The following is a 21,721-nucleotide window of genomic DNA, read 5'->3' on the forward strand; positions in this document are numbered from 1 at the left end:
TGCCCATTAATGAATAATTGGATAAAGAAATAAGAAAATCAATCCTTTGCAGACTTAAAACTTCATGATCCTGACATTTGTAACAACATAGATAACTCTGAGGACATTGTGCTGAGTTTACCAGATGCTCATCAGCTCACTTATGTGCACAAATAGTGTATGATCTGTTCTGTATTCAGAATTTGAAAATCAATGAAATACATAGAAACAGGAAGCAAAACAATATTACAAATATGGAAAGTTGTTGCAGACAAGGGGATGTAGTATCAAAAAGTCTAAAGATATGACATACAGCATGAAAACTGTTCCCAATATCATTATATTGCCTATTGCAAATTTACAGAGGAAGTGCATTCCAGGTGCCCATACCACACAAAGTGAGAAGGGATCACTGTGAGTGAGATGACCGATGTATCAATTGGCTTCACTATTAATAAACATTTTAACTGTGCTTAATACATGTAAATAATTAAGGATACTATGTTATATATACACATATATATGTATACATGTACATATGTGCATATTTATAAGAACTGGTGCAGGCATTAGATTCAGCAGTTAACACATCGCTTGACATATGTGTGATTGAGATATCTGATAAGTTGAATTGAGTCCTGACCCTACTTCCAATCCATTTTCCTGCTAGTACATAAATTTGGGAGATAGAAAGTTATAGTTTATAGTTCTTTAGTCCTAACTTCAACCAGGCCCAGTCCTGGCTGCTGCAGGCATTGAGGAGCAAACCAGGGAATGAAACTCTTTGTCTTTATCTCCACCTTACACACACACAAAACAGCTTTTTCTCCAATATGATAAAAATCCTTTTGGTTAATCTACTTGGAAGTAGATTAAAATAAAATTTTCAAATGGATTACAGCACACTTTAATTCAAACGTGTACATTATTAATTAAAATTAACAATAAATTAAATCATATGCCTCATTTTCTCCAAAACTCATCAAATCCCTTTTATTATAAGGCTTGATCTAACATGTTCTAAGTAGGAAGGGCCGTGGCTGGAGCTATCACATATTCTGAACAGTGCAGTCTTGCTGCTCACATCATCAGACACCAGAGGATTGGGCATCCTTGGAATACCTGAACAGTGCTGAAAGCTGTAGCAGAGTAGTAAAAAAAAGTTAAAGTTTTAACATCTCCTCTTTATTTCAAGTTAAAGAGGATTGAAATAACATCATTTTTCTACAATGTTCTTAAGTTGTAGATGCAACATTGAGAATCATGTAATGTACTTTTGTGAAATTTGTACATACATCTCTTCCTTTTGCAACCTTTGTTTTTATTTTGCTTTGTTTGGAATTGGATTGCATAAGAATCTGTATTAACCTTCCAACTTTAAAATATTGTTTTTACGGACCCAGTAATCGCAACGACCAGCATATGCATAGGCTGATTGGTGTGACGAACAGTGTTGGAGTCTGTACTAGCAAACTCACTCAAGAATCAGATCTGGGATCAACTCAGATGAAGTTTCTTTGGATATTTCTCCAACTGAACTGCTGATCTTGGAACCCCAACCATCAAGAGACTGTCAGCCAGTGGACTCTGAATAGGTTTCATTACGGTTGGGACGGAGAGATTGGCAGCAATCCAGAACTGATGAACTATCAAAACTGTATGAGCAGGACCCTTGGAGCGCGCCTCATGTTGGGGATGGGGGATGGGTGGGAGGTAGGGTGGGGCTTTACCCTTTGTTACTCCCCTAACCCTACATACAGGGCAAAATGATTATATTAGTGTGGAAACAATGATATTACCCACTTTCACCCTGTAGCCCGTGACCCTTTGTACCCTAATAAACTAAGATTATTAAAAAAAAATATATTGTTTTTAATCAAAGTTTTTAATAGATTATGAATGCATTTCTGATACTCAAGTGATGATTCCTAACAGTGTTAGACATTGCTTGTAAATTGACCAGTTTCATTTTTGTTTCTTCTGGCATGCAAATAAGATATATTACTCAGTCTTTCCTGCACTATTGAAATTGATTTTAGCCCCAACAAGGTTAAGCAGAGACATTAAGTGGGCTGTTTTTCAAACTGGTCCATAAACTTCCCATCAATACTCCGTATTCCTTCTCTTCCCAGCTGAGAGTCTAAATGATCACGCAACCTTCCTGACCAAAGAAGAGGCACAGTGGGAAGAGAGGCCTCTGTCTGCCAGGCTGGCTGCACAAGAAGGCTGGATGGCCCATCGCCATTTCCCCTTTGTCCCTGTGAAGGACGTACTTATATCTTTATAATAAGCCACAATAAATATTTCAATCTATGCTTTCATAATTAGATAATAGTGGTGATGTTAACTTTTGCTCGTCATTGAAACATTAATAAATCATTGGTGTTCTGTCTTTAAGAGAATAGTCAGACTTATCTGGCAGGTGGCATACCATGATCACAAGGGTGATTTTCCAGATGAGGCTCATCCGTTGCGCTCCAGATGTGTTGACCCCTGCAATTTCCCCAGGCATGGGAAACTCAGCTGCATAATTTCTGGTAGTTAGGGACTGCATTCACACTTTCCCATTTGGGGAAAAAAAAAAGAGAAGAATAGTCAAATACAGTAATAGTGTTATTTCCATAGGAATGAAGGTAAAAAATAATGTGGGCATTTTTCTAAGAAGGTGTTCTTTGAAATGATTGCTTCTTCAAGACTACTCAAAACTCATGCTTACTCATCACACAAAGTGAAGAAGATTTTCATTCTATGTGACTTAAAATTGCCACCTGTTGTAATATGGAATAGGTATGTGCTTTACACCGTCGGTTTAGCTCTAACATTTTCCTTTACCCTTTCTCCAAACACCAAATCTCACACACACACACACACACACACACACACACACACACACACACACACATCTAGCCTGTGCAGAATGTGTGTATTGGAAGAACCATTGGGATTAACTTCTCATTTTAAGAATTTTAACCATTTGGAAGCGAAACTTGAACATGTCACCCACCTCATAATCACTACAAGGATCCACAATTCATGTATTTCAATTTAATGCTCTTTTACTGTTGCTCATATGTACTAGATTTATTTTTGCTTATTCATTCAGCTGAATTCAGTTTTTACTGAACTCAAAGCAAAGAAATAAGGAGAGCACAGAAAGCTATTATATATGGGTAAACAGCGGGATACACAGGATTGACCTGAGTCAACTTAGACATTCAAAATCTAATTTTAATTCAATTGCAATCGATAGTCAGAGATTACATACAAATGTATCCTACAAGAAAAAAAAAACACAAAGAATATCACCTTGCTGCCTGCATTAAAGCAATATGTTTAGAGCCACCCTCATACTGTTTATTACTGACTAAAACTTGAACTAACATAGGTTTTTTAAAAGTCTACCAGTATGAAAAAATGGAATCCGTGCTTTGTCCAGTATTTTTTTCAATAACCCACTACTAGAAACCAAACCAGGAGACAGAAGCATCCTTGCTGTTCTTTCCTAAAAGTATCCACTAATCTTTTAATTAAAAATGAATGATAGGGAGATGGCAAATGAGCAAAAGAAGCAGAAAAACACAGGTCCCTTATGTATTTGTGCAGCCCTAATCATTCTTCACATCTCACAAATATGATCTGTATTAATTACATGGAATCCTACCCGTTCTATTAGAGCTGATGCTATCGACCACCGTGGTTTGCTATAGTCCATTGTGCTTGCGGATGGTTTCACCAAACCCACAAACTTGAAGAGAAACTTCCAGGAAAGGCTTAAGTACTACAGAATTAATAACATTTTAGAAGGAAGTTTAATGTGTGTGGGGGACTTAAATCACGGCTGTTCCTAGAATTCTCCAGACAGCACTTACTGGATTTTCTCTTTCAGTTCATCAAGTTGCCTTTTATTTTAGACATAAAAGCATTATCTAAACTATATTACAGAGATACCTGCCAACAAATTTTTAAAATCAAGAAACAAATGAAAATGATGCATATTAATCTCAACAAAGCAATAACGTACAGTGTTGAACACTCTTAAATGTTAGACACTAAGCCAAATATATGCCATAATTATTTGTAATGATCTCAAACCTAGTGCATTGTAGCTTTTTAAAATAGATACATATATATTATACATTTATTTATTTGTTTGTTTTATTTATGGAAAGGCAGGCTTGTAGACAGGATAGACAGAGAGAAAGATCTCCTATTCCATTCTTTAGCTCACTCCCAAATGGCCACAATGGCTGGCTGGAACTGAGCTGATCCAAAGCCAGAAATTTCTTTCCTGGTCTCCCATGTGGGTGCAGGATTCCAAGGCTTTGGTTCATCCTTTACAGCTTTCCCAGGCCACAAGCATGGAGCTGGATGGGAAGTGGGGCAGTCAAGGCACAGACAGGCTCCCAGATAAGAACCAGAGCTTGCAAGGCAAGGATACAGCCATTGAGCATCACACCTGGCTCGCTTTTACCTTTAAAAGAAACTCAAATATGGAACATAGTGCACATGCGCATACATGTGCACACGTTTAAATTTTTCTAAACTGAGACTTAAAATCTGTGTCTATTATCCAAAGTGATATTTCAAGGCATTGTATTTAACTCATTCACCTGACACGTTTATGGAGATATATTTTGCATTCTTACAAAGACTTCATTCAGTTGCAATAGAGAACAAAATAATCAATATTCTTGTCTTCTTTCAGTTTTCATTCAGTTCATTCAATTTGTTTTCCCGGTATCCCTTCATGATACAAATCTAGTAAAATCGTTATCCTGGATGCATCCAATTCTGTGTTTCCCACATATGTGTCACCAGCAATTTGTAAAATACAGTCATGCTTGTGTCTCTTATTATTAGTCACTGGTTATTAGTCAATTGCACATGTCAACATGTGCAATTGTTTGTTATTTTCATTGATATTACAAACATTTGTCGCTCTCTTTACTCTTCCACTTCCCTAGATGATTCTCAATATTTACCCAACCTTTCTCCCTTCCTAGAAGCGCCTACAGTCCAACTTTTGTCTCAACAGATTTCTGTTTCTATTTCACAAAGAAAATAATGAAAGGCAGAAGGCAACTTGAATAAATTCTTACAATGAAAATCATCACGTTAGCTAAATATTTGAATTGTGCCCCAAGTCCCCTCCATCAGGTATTAGTTCCATTTTAAAGACAGATAAAACTTTCCCTTGCTGCCCTGATTCCAAGAGTTAACAAAAATGTGAGTCAAATATTCCTGAGGGATCATGAGTTCTGTAGACCACTGCTCCTGGATGTCGATTTCAAGAGCATATTTTATTTCTCTTACAGTTAGATGAAATTAGGATTTGACATATGGACAAGAAGGTGCACAGTCTTCAAGAGCTGCCTGGAAAATGTTACCGTGACCTATTCATGAATTTCAATTTTTGTACCAAAATAATTTATTTTAAAGCCCATTTCTGATAAGTTTTTAAAATATCTTCTTAGTAAGGTCAGTAATAAAGATTCAATCCTTATAACCTGCTTCATTAAAAACTCTTATTTAGGGCCCGGCGCGGTGGCACAAGTGGTTAAAGGTCCTCGCCTTGCACGCCCAGGATTCCATATGTGCGCCGGTTCTAATCCCAGCAGCCCCGCTTCCCTTTCAGCTCCCTGCCTGTGGCCCAGCAAAGCAGTCGAGGACAGCCCAAAGCTTTGGGACCCTGCACCCGCGTGGGAGACCTGGAAGAGGCTCCTGGCTTCGGATCGGCATAGCATCGACCTTTGCGCCCACTTGGGGAGTGAATCATCAGACGGATGATCTTCCTCTCTGTCTCTCCTCTCTGTATATACACCTTTCCAATAAAAACATAATAAAAATAAATCTTAAAAAAAAAAAAAACAAAGTGTAGTTTATTGCAACACAGCCTGGCCTATTGAAGATAATCAATATGTATTTTCAAAACGTTTACATGAATTAATAAATGAATGTATGGGTTATAGTAGGGCAGGAATTGTCCAGAAAAGAGTCCCACATCCTTTTCCTCTGCAGTAGCTACCTTATGTGAAAACTGGCTCTCTTGCATATCTAAGTTAAAATCTTGATGAGAAAGAGTGTCCAAGATTAACCAAATGGGCCACACATACAATCACATGCGTTCTTGACACAGGGAACAGAGCACGTGGCCAGATCGAAAGAGAAAATGAGACAATGCAGTGGTAGAAGCAAACACCATCCTGATGTGTCCCAAGCTAAGAGATGCACGCAGCCCCAGAAACCACGGAAGATAAGGGATGGATTCCTTATCATCCCCATGTAGTAATAGAACCCGTGAGTTTGGTCTAAGGCTTTTGCTTTGCGATTATGTTCAGGATTCCAGAATTTTGAGATGATAAATCCCTGTTGTGGTTTCTAAGTTTTTGGCAATTCATTAAAGAGGGAACTGGGAAAAAAAAATACATGAGGTAAATTGAGTCAAAATCAATCCAATTATGCGAAGATGCTCAAAATGATTAAACAAAACCTGTTTCTTGAAAAGAATTACTACTAAACCTAAATCCCACAGGAGAAACCATATTTTACCATTCCTTCAGTAATTATTAATTTGGGGTAAGTACTGCATAATTTACTGCTTTTCACTTCAAGGAATAAATTGATTATCTGTAAGGAAATTTTTGCTTCTTTGATTTATTAACTAGTTCATGAAATAATGTGTCCCATATTAGATATGAGAATAAGTCTAATATTCACAAACATATTGCAGCAAATTCCTGAACAGAATTGTTTGTAATCATAATTGCTATTGAAAACTCAGAAATACGTAATTTTTCAAGGTGGCAGCCAAACATGTTAGAAATATTTTCTTCTTGAACATAATGGGAAACAAGGGCGGAATTTCCCTTGTCTCTCATCAGAGGATGTGGTCAAGTTCATGTTCACTTGCAACGTCTGGAATGGCAGGCTGCCTTTTTTGGAAATATGGACTTGTACTTGGCTGAATGATCAGACCCAGAAGAGTAGACACATGGCAACACCCAGCACATAAGTAGTATCACTGAGCTGCTGAACCAACCACGGAGTACTTTGTGTTCTCAGATGCAACAAATATCCATTCTAGGTTGTGTGTGTCTAGTTACTTGAATTGAAAATCTCTCTGCAAAGGCAATGAAGATGAAACTAATGTTATTTATATTGGTTACTTCTAAGTAGCATATTCATGTAATGAGAACAGAAAATATATAATTATTATATAATATATATAATTTATATATAAATATATAATATATAATTAGTCATATTTGGCAATGAATCATTGCCTTATTAAATCTACTGTAGAATCCAAGGAAATGAAATGGGAACTGAGACATGGAAGTCTCTTTCAGTCATTTGGGACTGTTCCACCACAGATGCAATCAATTAGTTCAGCCATGACAGAGATGTCAATGGCTGTCTTCATTGAGCACTGGCAGTAACATTTCTATGATACAAAAAAATGGACACATGGCAGAGGAATCTTTGCAAAGAGAAAAATGTATTCCTGGTTAACTTAGGCATTTTTCAGGTCAGAAACAGAATCAACCCTTATATCTTGCAATTCATAAAAATAGAAGACACATTCAATACAATAATAATATCTTTGATTTAATTCCAAGACATGAAGTACTAGAATTTGAGTGTTTTTGGTTCTGTAAAACAGACATGTATCACTCTAGACATTCTGCCTGAAGGAGCCTGTATCTACTATTCTACTAGTGATGATTTCACATGGAATTTTACTATAAGCAAATATCTAAATATGAAAACTCAACTTACTATTGGTAACATTAAAAAAAAAAACTAAGTTTATCTCACTGTCTTATTCTTCGCAAATCTTTCTTACTCTCTAGGTATTCCATTACTCACATGAGGTTTTGACATAAGTTGGTGATTTATTTATTTGAAAGTCATATGTAAGTATATATATGAAAGTATGTATATTTATTTATATATATAAACAGAATTTTAGAAAATGTAAAGATCTAAAGGGTTTATCAAAAACCTGTGTATTGGAAATTATGTCATCTAAAGATTTAGAAAATTTGTTCCTTCAGGCTTAACAGAACAGTTTTTATAATGGACTTTGAGCATACATGGGATAATACAGCTGTGTAGATTATCTCAGATTAATGTCCTTGTGAGTGTTAAAATAAGGAGCTTTCAAAACAAAGAGAATGTGTTTGTCATATTAGCTAAAACCAAGTAAAATGCATTTAGCTAATATTTCTCTGCTTATTGCTTGGAAAATCAGGAAAACTCTGTAATTGGAAGCATGGAGACTAAACACGAGTGCTTCAGTTTTACTTTGGTCTTTTTCAACCTTGTGGAGGCAAATGGCCCAAAGTGCCAATTATGCATCCGTTTACCAATGCGGAGTTAAGAATGCACAGGGGTCAGGGACATGTGAGCAGAAAAAAGGCGTGTCCTGGAATTAGACCACCTTACCTAACAGTGTTGCAAAAATTTTAAAATTGTCTCACATGTTTATGGCAAACGTAGAAAATTTCCCTATATTGCAATAGCTTGAAAAACCCATTTTCATAAAAGCTATCTTTTCATAAAAGAGTAGGTGAAATAACTGAGAATTCTCAAAATAACGAAAAAAAAATTGAAGACTCGATAGATCTAGAGATAAATCATATTTTTTTAAATTGTAATGTGACCGGGAAAAATCAGAAAGCAGATATATTTCTTTTTTTGTCAAGAAGTTCAAAATTAGATAACAAACTGAGGTCAATGTTAAAAGTAAACATTAAAATTTTAAAAAATTAAGAGCAAAATTTTGTTTCTTTCAAAGGAAAGTTATCTTATTCTTCTATTCAGAGAAATAATTACATCCAGGCTGAGTTATTCAATAAGATAATTCATTTATCAACCTCACTTATTTCCTGTAGATGAAATTACTCAAAACCTTGATTTTCTCTTAAGGCTGTACACACACACACACAACAACAACAACATTTAGGCTGTCTACCCTAAGAAGTCCAAACTATTTAACATGTACTTTACTCTTCTGACTTTTGGATTCAGTCGGTGTCTTGCACTAAGCATATTTTACACATCTTTCATTAACCAACTCACTTTAAGGTTTGAATGTGCCTAGTTTTGCTTCCATATTTATTTATTTATTTTTCCAAATGTTTAATTCCCTTCCCATTCACCTCTTCCTCTTTGAATCTAAGTTGGACATCTCAGTGCAACGCCTTTCCACGTTTTGTGAAGTATTTTGCCAAAGCACTGCCTTACACTGAAACCTGAGGCTTTGCGGGAATTTGACAATAACTAATAGCTGTGCTCCCTCTTAGGAACAAACCATGATGCCCTTAGTTAAAGCAATTTATGCAAAAGTCCTGTAATCCAATGTGAATTGTTGGCTTTTAGAGGACAGACTACAGAAATGCCTAACATATTCCCGTGCATTTCTGAGCCCAAGTTAATAACGTCTGAATTAATGCCTAACCCCAAGGATAAGATGCTCAGCACACTGTTTTAATCATTTCCTAGAACGTAAGCACTGCTATTTTCTAGGTTGATAGCATTCAAATATTTATAAAACCGCATGAGCATTATTCAAGGTGCCCTAATGAAGTCCACATTTCGTATTTCACAGGGAAACAAGGATCTTTCTATATTTCCTAAAATACAGTGTTGCTGATATTGCCATATTTTTTTCTTTATTACATTATAAAATTACATAATTGTAACAAAAATGAAATTTATTAGAGTCCTGCCATCATGTAATCTACATAGCAGGAAAACTTTAAAATTATGATAAATGATAGCAATCTAAAATTTAGTAATGAGCATATTCTTTCTAGTCATCCCTGCTTTATGTCTGAATTCCTAATCATTTATAAAATATTTTTCTCTCTTTTTTTCTGTGTATGTGAATTCAGTGTTCAGCAGTGTTTTCATTCTCACTTGGTTTGGTTCTAATACAGGATGATATGTTCTCTGACTTTGCACAATTGATTGCAGTGGTGTTATTTGGGGTTTGGATAACAACATTTTTGGCTATAATATTCCTGGGACGTACTTGTTCCCTTAGAATCTTGTAAATATTGTTCTATTATCTTCTGGCACTTCATTTGTCCAGAGAGGCATCTGAACTCAGCCAGGCTTATCCTCTTTGCAACGTCTTGGGTACCTGATAAATTCTTTCTTTATCCTTGAAATTCAATCACTTTACCAGAATGCCATAAAGGTGTTTTTTCCAATGAATTTCTTGTGAACAACATACATTTAGAGTGTAAGGGAAATTTTAATTTAAGGAATATTTTTCTTTTTACGTAACTATTTGAAAATTCTGATTGTTAGTGTTTCCTTTAATGCGTGACATTTATCTGTATTTCAGATCAACATTTCCTGTGCACTACATACAATAACATTTTTGTCATTACTTTGCTTTCTTCCCCCATAATTTCACTGAGACTCACACCTCTCTCTGTGAATACTCTTATTTTCTACACGATCTAATCTGCTTTCCATAATTTCTTCCTAATAATCTCGTAATGGTGTCTCTTTACTTTTCTGTATTACATTGTCCTGTTTCTCCATTAAGCTCTTTTAGAGTTGAAGCACTTCAATTATTCTGCCAAGGACTAGACAGATTTTAATGATATCTCCCCAACTTGTCAGAGACCTGTTAGAGTTCCCCTAAAGACTTCACATATGGCATTAGATGGGGTGACAGTAAGCATCAAGTCCAAGTTGGGATGAGAAAAGGAGATGTCTCTTTAAAAGTGTACAAAATTCTTGCTTCTGACCAGAAAGTACTTAGAGCAGACACATGAGAATGGAACGAAGCAGTCACACCACTCCGATGACTTTTTGTTTTAGCATGAGTAAGATAAACTCTGATGTACTTTGTCCATTCCTCTCTATCAATCTCCATCTCCTTCTATCGATATCTCCTTTCTTCTTTCGCACAATATTCCTTGCAATAGAAATAGGTATTATCTTCACGCTTTTTTTTATTCCAAAAAGTCTATGAGATTAGAGAAGAATTCAATTGAGTTTATTCAGTTGGCTTTATTCAGTTGACTTCCAAGAATTGGGATTCGGAGGCCCAGCATGATGGCTCGGTAGCTAAGTCCTCACCTTGCACACACTGGAAAAAACTGCTGGAATCCTATGTATCAACACTATGACAAGTTATTAACAAAACATGTTATTCAAACTTCATTGTGGGGAACACGTTTCTTTCTCTAACTTAGCCCTTTAAATTAACTTTAACTTAACTCTAATTTTAATTGTGTCTATTCCCATTAGAGATATTCATTAAAATACATACTTCCAAATGCAACAGAAAAAAAAATTCATTGTGTCATAGTCTTTCTCTCTCTCTGTGATGATTTGGTTTGAACTTTGAAATATTTAACTTCTTCTTATTCTTACCATTATGACCAGAAATACAGAGCAAAAACTGGTAAGTGACATGTCTTGAATCATTCAGTGAATTCAGGTCACAGGACAAATACCCACTCTGACATCTAAGGGACAGGAAACGCAGACTCCATAGTAGGGGTCTTTGTATCTGATGCAGGAGTCACTAGAACCACACGTTGGTAGACAAACTTAAATGGGAATTTAGAGAGAATAATTAGGATTTTGGTATAACATGGCAGAACGACTCTCAGAGGTAATAGTATTAGGGAGATGAGGCCTTGTTTCTGCAGGTTTTTCTTCGAGGCATCTCAACATATTCACCAAGAAATAGCCTTTGATGGCTCACATGCAGAGATGGGAAAGGAAAGCGGGAGGGGAAATGAGCAGTGATTGTAGATGTCTGCTGCCTGGTGGACAAGGACGGCACAGGGAGTGTATCTCACTTGGCAGTCACCTTATGGGGAAAAACAAACAAGAGATAGAGACACACATCATGTCATAGCCCAGAGCAACAGACCCAGTTCACTGAATCACTGTGCTTCATCACGAGGAAGTGTCTTCTGTCATGAATCTGTCATAAACCATGATTTTACTATCAGAAATGATTCTGGGTGAAGGTGTAGAGAGTCACAGACTGCACCCACGGAGTGTTTTCAGTAAAGTCCCCACCCCCCGCAAATTAAAACACATGACATAAATCAAGGGCAGGAAAAATTATGAAATCTCATTTTTACCTGTTGAAACACATCCTAACTACAGCATCAGAAAGCACGGTAACTAAGGTTTGTTTTACCTCAATTCCAATGATCTGTTGTAACATTTTAGCTTAGAAGAAAAATAACAAGAAATCTCTAAAATAAAATAAAAATAAATAGATGTTTTTTTTTTTTTAAAGATTTATTTTTATTATTTTTTCATTGGAAAGGCAGATATACAGAGAGACAGAGAGGAAGATCTTCCGTCTGATGATTCACTCCCCAGGTGAGCGCAACGGGCCGATATTATGCAGATCCAAAGCCAGGAGCCTCTTCCGGGTCTCCCACGCGGGTGCAGGGTCCCAAAGCTTTGGGCTGTCCTCGACTGCTTTCCCAGGCCACAGGCAGGGAGCTGGAAGGGAAGCGGGGCTGCCAGGATTAGAACCGGTGCCCATATGGGATGCCGGGCGTGCAAGGCGAGGACCTTTAACCACTTGCGCCACCGCTCAGGGCCCAAAATAAATAGATGTTTTAAAAAATATCATAAGAGATGGGAGGGAATAATATAATAACATAACATAACATATATATAATATAATATTCAAGACTATAAGTAATACAAAATACAGTCTCAGACAATAATGGAATTAAACTAGAAACATGAAATAAAAAGAAACATACAAATTTTACAATATGTGGCAGAAAAATAGAATTTTTTAAAGATTTATTTATTTTTATTGGAAAGTCAGATATACAGAGAGGAGGAGAGACAGAGAGGAAGATCTTTCGTCTGATGATTCACTCTGCAAGTGACCGCAACAGCTGGTGTTGCGCTAATCCGAAGCCAGGAGCCCAGAACCTCCTGGAGACCTCCCAAGCGGGTGCAGGGTCCCAAGGCTTTGGTCCATCCTTGACTGCTTTCCCAGGCCACAGGCAGGGAGCTCAATGGGAAGTGGGGCTGCCAGAATTGGAACCAGAGCCCATATGGGATCGCAGCTCATGCAAGTTAAGGACTTTAATTGCTAGGCCAACACACTGGGTCCTCAAAATGTGTTTTAAAAACACTTTTTTTTTAATAGTACAAAGAATTAAACAAATCTGAAATAATTTCAATAATATTTTAGTGAAGGCACTGTCAAAAACGTTAAAATGCATTAAATATAATGTTATTGGAAATTTACAGTTAAATTATATTTGAAAAGAAAAAAGTTCACCGTAGCAAACTGAGAAGGCAAATTTATCCTAATGGATTCTGAAGAGACTTAAATGCAGGAAGTGGAAAACATGTGAAATATGAAAAAAAAGCAGAGAACATCAACAAAAGCAAAAAGAAGTCATTGATAAAGCAAGCCAATTTATGAAAATGTATGCAGAAGCATTTTGAAAAAAAAAAAAAAAGAGGTGATCATTTGGTACAGCAGCTAAGATGCTCTGAATGCCTGGCCTCAGGTTGTCGGTCTCAGGTTGTGGCTCCAGTGCCAACTCGAGCTTGCTATTACTGCACACTCTCAAGGTGGACAAGCAGTGACTGAAGCTGTTGAGTCCTTGCCTCCCATATGGGGCGTACTGCCTGAGTTCCAGGCTCAGCTCAGGATGACTCAGCTATGATTGTCATAGGTATTATGGGAGTGGATTAAACATATTTTCCCTTCTCCTCCTCCTCTTTCTTCCTTCTTGCTCCTTCCATTTTCCTTTCTGCTGCTTCTTCTTCTTGCTTCTCTCTTTCTCCTTCCGTGTCTTTCAAATACACATTTTAAAAGTAATTAAAAATCAAAATGAATTTTTCCATGTCAGAAATTAAAGGAACATCATAAATATGGATGCAGTGTGCTTTTAAAAAGTATTGAAAGAATACTGCAAACTCTTTTGCCACAGCTTAAATGTGGTCCCCTCAGTGTTTGTGTGATGGAAACAGCCTCCAGTGTTGAAAGGTGCACCTTGTAGAGATGATTGATAGGGGTCCTCAAGAATGAGTTAGGACTGTTATTGCAGGAGTAGATTAGTCCTGAACTTGGGGACCCTGCTGAAAGGAATCTCCTTTTCTTCCACCTCTCCGTCTGTGTGCACCATGTACACATTTGTTCTTTTTTCTTTCTCTTGCCGCCATGGAAATACACAGCTAAAAGATCTTTGCCAGCTGTGATTCCCTTGACCAAGGAGTCCCCAGCCTTCGTAACTATAAAGAAACAAATTTAAAAAAAAATCTATCTCAACTACTCTATTCCATCAATACAAAACAGTCAGAAGCTTCTTCCGGGTCTGGATGGAAAGCGGGGCTGCCAGGATTCGAACTGGCATCCATACAAGATCCCGGCGTGTGCAAGGTAAGGACTTTAGCTATTGCACCGGGTCCAATACCACTTTTCTTTAACTAAACTGTTTGAAAAAAAAAAAAGTTTATTTTAAAATGAGTCATAATCAGTGAAGCATGCAGATTTTTAAAAAGTTTCATTTTGATTTTTGGGAGATCATCCATTTCTTCACACATTCAACCAGAAAAAGAAGCTGTAATGGGTGCAGCCACTGATGCTTCGCAACGGCTTGTCAGATTAATTGACAACAAACAGGGTCACTCCGTGCCCTTCTTACCTTCTTTCGCGCCATTCAAGTTAATTGGAGGCACAAAAGGTGCACCCCGCCCCTCCTGCCTTAGGACAACTGAAAGCCCAGAAATTACTCCGGAGGCTCAGCGCACCTGGCTCCTCCTGCCGCCTGTTGTACTACAGGAAGATAGTGAACTACAGGAAAACTTTGGGCACTTATAACTCCCCTCCTGCCTGTGCACATGACAGCCTGGCTGGTACTGCATGGCTCTAATTGGAGTGTGAGAGTTTAAACCCCCTGACTTTGGCAGCTCAGAGCATCGGCTCCTGACGTGTAGCGGGGGCTGCAGTCACCAAGCTTGGGAACTAAAGCCTCCTCACATCCTGCATTTGGGTCCAGTGCGATCTCTCTCGTACTCCTCGACAAAGCAATCCTCCTCAAACTCTGACTTTACCCCAAATATGGGGATGCAGCAGCCCCTTTTCTGAGAACTACGTCTCAACCTTCCAGCGAATGCCTGATACCACAGGCATTTTTTGTTGCTGTTGTTTTATTCCTTCATAAAAAAGGACCTTTTTATTAGTTTCATCTGAAAAAAAGCAACGGTTTTTTTTTTAGTCAGTGAATGTCTGGTATTTTTTGTTTTTGTTGTTAATTACAATGTTCATTACACTTCATCGTCATAAAGTCATTCTTCAGGTTTGTGATCATCAAATACAGTCCCAGGAATTTTTCCAATTAAATTCAAATTATTTTTATACTCAAACCTTAAACAGCAACAGTATAAAATAAAACAAAGCATGAGCAGAAAGATTCTGGCCAGGAATATATTACCTTTACAGTTGGCTGGCTGTTTGCATCTTCTTGTATCCACAGATCCTGCTTATAATAATATAAGCCATCATTGATAACTTCAGCAAATTCTAATGTAATTTTTGCTTGAGACACATGGTGGCCTGTTCGATCTCCTCCAAGATGTTTTCTCATGTAAGGTGGTGTCTGAGTTACAATCAAAATCTTATCTAAATCTTTGTCATCAATTTCATAATCTGAATCATCATCAGACCAATCAGGAAATGTGTTTTTTAGTCTTTCTATTCACTCCATCTCTTCATCAAATAAAAATCAAATTCCTCTTGTTCTTCTGGAAGATATAGTTGATTTGATGCCTCTTCAAGTGAAAAAAAAAATGATCCCTTCAATGTCACAGGGGATAGAGGATGTCTCTTTTTGATTAATAATCCTGCCGGTTGCTATGCCAATGGTCAGACACGTGCCCACGGAGATGGGTGGCGGGAAGATGCTGCACCTTCTGCCAGTGCATTGATGGGGAACCTCACTGTGTGGCCACGGCCTGTGGACAGAGCTGCATGTACCCCGTGAAAGTGCCTGGGGAGTGCTGCCCAGTGTGTGAAGGTAAACCTTGCAGATTCCGACGTGTCCCTGGCGCGTGTCTCATGCTGGAGGACTCCTACCAGGATGCTCTTGTTTGTTCTCTTATTTCCTTAGGCACAATGTCTGTGTCATGCTGTTATCAGCTGCACATGAATTTATTGTACAGCCCAAACCCATCGTAGGGTGAGGAGGGGGAATGTTACAAGTATGAAATGAGAGCAGAGAAGTCTTTATTGGAATATTTTACAGTGTAAGAATATATATATATATTTTAATAAAAAAAAATCCAACAGAGAGTGTTCTTCTTAAATGAAATATCTGTGGAAAACCCGATCATTTAGGGAGAGTCAGAAGTTTACAACTGGAAAAACTGAAGTTATTATAACACATTTCTGCATTAAAAGCGATATGGACATAGTCTCTCTCTCTCAAAATACTGGATTATACATTTACATTTTCACTTAAGAAGCATTTATATAGCTTCTCTTTTTGGCATATCCAAATTCCCAGCATTGCTGCTCTTCACTGATTAAGATATACGTTCCTTGAAAATAATAAATCAAATAACTGGAGCAACCTGTTGCCAAGACAGGTAAGATGTGGGTGACTTATGGATAGCAAATACAGTGCTGACACGACAAAGGAATAATTCATGCCCTGGTTTGACGCAATGGGTTGGTGTGAATTTTCATGATGCTATAAAGAATGACTTGCAATTCAACAGGTATGAATTGCTTGTTTTTAAGATTTTCGTATTTAATATGTTCACTGTTGTGAAGACAAGTAGTAGAAGCTTCTAGGAAAGGAAATTGTGGACAAGGAAGATCTTCGGAATTTCAACTGATCCAGACAGCAATCTCATTATTAGTATGATCGAGTAATGATCATATATTTCCCAGTATTCAATATTGGGCAATATTTAAATGAAGAGACCAATACAGTATATTTTCAATAGATGATAATAAAATACAGTTTTACATAGGCATATTATTTTAATTGTATTTAATTCACTAAAATTATTTATTTATTTCAATGGCAGAGTTTTCCCATCCATTGATTCATTTCTTAATCACCTCAAATAGCCAAAACCGCATCCTAGGCCCCGATAATGAGAAGAGCTGGAGCTTGGTCCAGGCTTCCCATGTGGCTGGAAGGCACCCTCATACTTGACTCAGGATTTGTACTCAGGATGCAAGTCATCAGGAAGCTGGAACTGGAAAGAAGAGCCAGGACTCAGAGCCAGGAACAGCCAAACGTAGACATCGCAATCACTGTCTTAATTCCTGTGCCTTCTGTGAAGACGCGTGTAAGTGTGTGTGTTTGTGTATAGTGACTGAGGCAAGGAAATGCATGGCTAATAACCAGTGGAAAAGGAAACATTAAACAGGCCCCATCCTCTTTTCAGGAATTTCTATTGTAATAGAATAGTTTCATCTGTATCTTCAGAAAAAATTATCAGTGATACACCTATTTACCCATATTCCAGTGTCCATTTCTTTACCAATGTAGCTATTAAAATCAATTCATCTAAAATAAGTTAAAATATCATTTTGTCTTAAAATTATCATAAAACTAATTTTTTTTTTTTAAGGCAAAAGGTGGTTTATTCAGGTTAGCCTAGGTAACCCAGCCACCTCCCCCAGCCCAGCATGGCTGGGCGGGGGAGGGGCAGCTGCAGCCAAGGCTGCTAGAATCCCGCAGGGAGGACAAAAAAGCGCAAGCCAGAAGAAGGAGGGAGCCCAAGCCCCCCAGTTCTTATACATTTCAGGCTATTAATTATACAGTCATGACTTAGCAGGCTTCTATTGGTGGGTTTGAAACAAGCAACTTTCAAAAAGTACAAATCGATGAGCTATTGGGCTGTGAATCTTATCAAGTACCAGGTACCTCCTTCCTAAGGAGTGGTCTGCCTACGTGACCTGCCAGGTGTCCTGCCGGGTATCACGTAGACTATCAGGCCTGAGGTTCACACAGCCCCCAGCCAAGCCATTAAGGCAGAATCACAAAAGGCAGAAAACGCCTAGGTTCTTCATTCCCCCCTGTTTCTAGTAACTAATCAAATCTTTGATTCAGTAACATACTTAGTAATACAAGTAACAATGTACAAGCATCGTTGAAAATATTAACATTTAAGAATCTCTCAGTGCTAAGGAGTTACATGTATACAAGACAGTTTCACCAGGAACCGGAAAACTGAATATTTTAGACATCCTGTAAAATGTTCAAAAGATTAAACCTATGGGGCCAGCATGATGGCACAGGATGCTAACCCTGTACCTGTGTTGCCAGCATGATGTACAGGTACTGGTTTCAGTTCTGGCCGCTCCAGGTTTAATCAGCATCCTGCTTATGGCCTGGGAAAGCAGCAAAAGCTGGTCCAAGTCCTTGGGCACCTGCACCTATGTGGAAGACCAGAAAAAATTACTGGCTCCTGGCTCTAGACTAGTCCATTTCTAACTGTTGAGGCCATTTTGTGGGTGAATGTGTAGAATGAGGATCTGTCTCTCCTCTCTCTGCCACTCTGTCTTTCTAATTAAAAGTAAAAGATCAAACATTTGACATACTCATCACGATTCCATTAAATTACTGATAGAAAATATCTATTTCCTGTCTTACCTCTGGACTATGTTTCCCAGAATGCACAGGGCTTGTTCGGTATCCCTGTAACACAGTCACTCACAAACTTGGTTCTGACACGTTAGTGTGTATAAATGACTCTTTTATTTATCAAGTTAGGTTTTATTCTTCTGTTCTAGTTAAGCTTTTTCTGACAGTAGGTGTTTCTTTACACCCACATGTAACTCCATTGTGTTTACAGCTTCCCTGGGCTTATAAAGTATCTCTTATAGGCTGCCGGCTACACATTTACATTTTATGTATCTTTTAGAGAAAAAATGAATAAATAAGAGAAAGAGAGAAATTGTCTTGTTTTTGAGCATTGTCATTTCTTAAATTTCAGATAATGGGAATCAGCTATGTTTGTTTACCCGAATATCAACTAGGTACTGGTAAATTACAGCAGCAATTTTATTTGTTAAATGTCTAGTTTAATCTTTTGTCAGCTGTGGATGTCTGGAAAGTTTCCCAAAACATAAAAATGACTAAAATAGTGAGTCTTTTAAAAATACCATTTCTCTCATAGACTTGGATCTATCTGTAAGTACCAGTTAAGGAAAATATCCAATTTCTTCAAGAAAAAGGAGTTCATATTTTTTTGAAACATCTTTGTTGCCATAGTTACCAAAAGCTCTCAATTTTTTTTTTTTCCTAACAATAACATTACCATCTAGGTACACATAGCTTATAAAAGTAAGCATTTTATTATGGAAATTTGTTAAGAAATGGGCTCTGTTCCTATAGGCTTTTTAAAAAAACCTTAAACTGAAGAATGTTATTAATAAGTACATTTAAGTCAAACTGAAAAAAAAAGATCTTTTCTAAGCAACAGTATAAGAGCAACGTGAATAGAGAAACAGAAAACAGAAGTAAAACTTGAACATTACCAAGGTGAAAGTGGTTTCACTTAAGAACTGGGAAGAGTTGATCTTTCTCCACCCAGAGTGTATAAACACTCCCCTTAGGCTGCCAGGGCTCCAGCACCAATAGCTTCATCTGGACGGGACACTAGGCGTTCAAACACACACACTCTTACACACGTGCACACCTTGGAATAAGGAAAATATAAACTGGTTTGTTTTCGTTATTGGCCTTGCCAAATGTAAACTTTGAGACAAAATTTTAAATAAAGCAGCAACTATGAAATAAACAATGAGATCCTTGTGCACAGGATTACGTAGCTGGGTGTGCATATTTGAAATAAAGCTCTGAGCTGGAATAAAGTCAGTTCTCCCTGTCTCCCTCTACCTTTTAAACATTTTAAGGTGCAAACATATACCCTTTCAGCAGTAAAAATTTCCTGAGAAATGCATGGTTCATATGGTCACTTTAAATAATCCTATCAAGGATTGCAGTTACTTCAGTGGATTAGAAAATCCATCAAGTGTGTTGATATTTTAAAATGAGTTTTGGAAACTAAGGCCATTTGAAGACACAGTAAGTTGTATAGCTAACTATCCCCATGTTTTGTTCTTTTTGTTTCAAAAATTGCCTATGCTAAACAACATGGCATATCCCAAACCCATAAATCACAGGTTCTCATATTTAAGTATACTATGTGAAACTTGAGACGTGAGATTTAACTGACATGCTTATCATTTCAGTTTTGTTGTTGTTCTGGAGTGCTGATCTTATTTTTTAATTAGGGAATTCATGATAAGTGTCACATTCGATCATTTTTAAATTTTTCCACAGAAATCCTTAATCTAACAATGTCACATACACTAAAGCAGTATGTGTTTTAGATAAAGTTTTGTATGTAGCATGGTTATCAGTGGAGAAGACCATAACACTAGTATACAAATTTTCTGTTGATGTAAAGTTGACCTGGTGGGATGGTGAGTGAAAGGTTTCATGCTTTATTTGTGTATATTTTGTTGGTCTTTTTATCCTCTTCTTGGGTTGTTATTGTGTATATTTGATTTATATTTTGGAGTGAATAATTGACCTTTCAAATCAGTTCTGTCCAGTCTGGGTCACATCTCTTTTATTTCATGAGAATTTTAATAGGGCAACCTACTCTTTTTCCTTTTCTTGTTCTTTTTTTGTTTTACTCTCCTTTATCAATTAAGAAATATTATTCAAATATAAAAACAAACATTATTTTGAAATTCTTTCCATTTGCATATATTCCAAAATATACTCTATGATATATGATATATATATCATATATATATATATGTCATATGATATATATCATATATATAATATCAGAGCATTCATGCAAAAATGGAGTTGACCTGAATGTATTTCAGGACCACCATACTTGAGCAGATTTTTTTATATGTATTTTCATTTAGCTTTTTAAAAAGAGTCATTTTATTATTATTTGAAAGACAAAGTTACAGAGAGAAGATGAGTCAGAGTGAGAGAAGCTTTATCTCCTGGTTCACTCCCTAAATTGATGTAAAAGCTGGAGCTAAACTGAACTAAACACGGGGGGCCTGAAAGCACCTCCAGGTCTCCCACGTGCGTGCAGAAGTCCAAGGCCTTGGACCAACTTCCGCTGTTTTCCCAACTCATAAGCAGGGAACTGGATCACAAGCAGAGCAGCTGGGACTGAAACTTATGTCCACATGGATTACTGGGAGCCACAGTTGAAACTTAGCTTGCAAAGGCACAAGGCCAACCCTTCTCATTGAGCTCTTCAAAGATTTCACATGTTTGTAGACACCTTCTTCTTAGAACTGTTCCTGTGCCTAAAATCTGGTGCTTTTGTTCTCAATGTAAAGCAATTATTATGACAGCCTCTTCTAAGACTCTGTATCTCATCTGTAGCTTATTCTCTGGTCAGTTACTTTCCTCATCTCTTAAACTGGTGAATGGCATCTTCTCCTTCACCAACAGTTTTACTTCACTTGCTCGCTAATCAAGAACATTGAGGTCTTGATCCAATAATCTTCATTTTCTATGTGTTTGATCTCTGTTTGACTCTCTTGAGTTCACTCCCATCTTTTCTAATCATCATTACCTTATTCTAGACACTGACTTACTATTGCAGTCAATCAGTTTCTCTTTCAGCAACCATAGATTCCTCAAATTTAACTTGTGTATTGAAAGCAACTGGCTATAAAACATGAATCTCATATAACTTACACATT

The 21,721-nt window shown here is 37.2% G+C and overlaps 1 non-coding gene across 1 annotated transcript; it reads left to right on the plus strand.

The window, feature by feature from the left end:
* The first annotated feature begins 2,386 nt into the window (after positions 1-2,386).
* LOC121156955 lies at positions 2,387-2,548 on the plus strand. The gene has a single exon (XR_005883944.1). It is a non-coding gene; the product is annotated as a U1 spliceosomal RNA (small nuclear RNA).
* The last annotated feature ends 19,173 nt before the right edge of the window (positions 2,549-21,721 follow it).

The sequence above is a fragment of the Ochotona curzoniae genome, unplaced genomic scaffold, assembly GCF_017591425.1.
Source record: "Ochotona curzoniae isolate NIBS_2020 unplaced genomic scaffold, NIBS_Ocur_1.0 contig_3498, whole genome shotgun sequence".
In the NCBI taxonomy this organism is placed as follows: Eukaryota; Metazoa; Chordata; class Mammalia; order Lagomorpha; family Ochotonidae; genus Ochotona; species Ochotona curzoniae.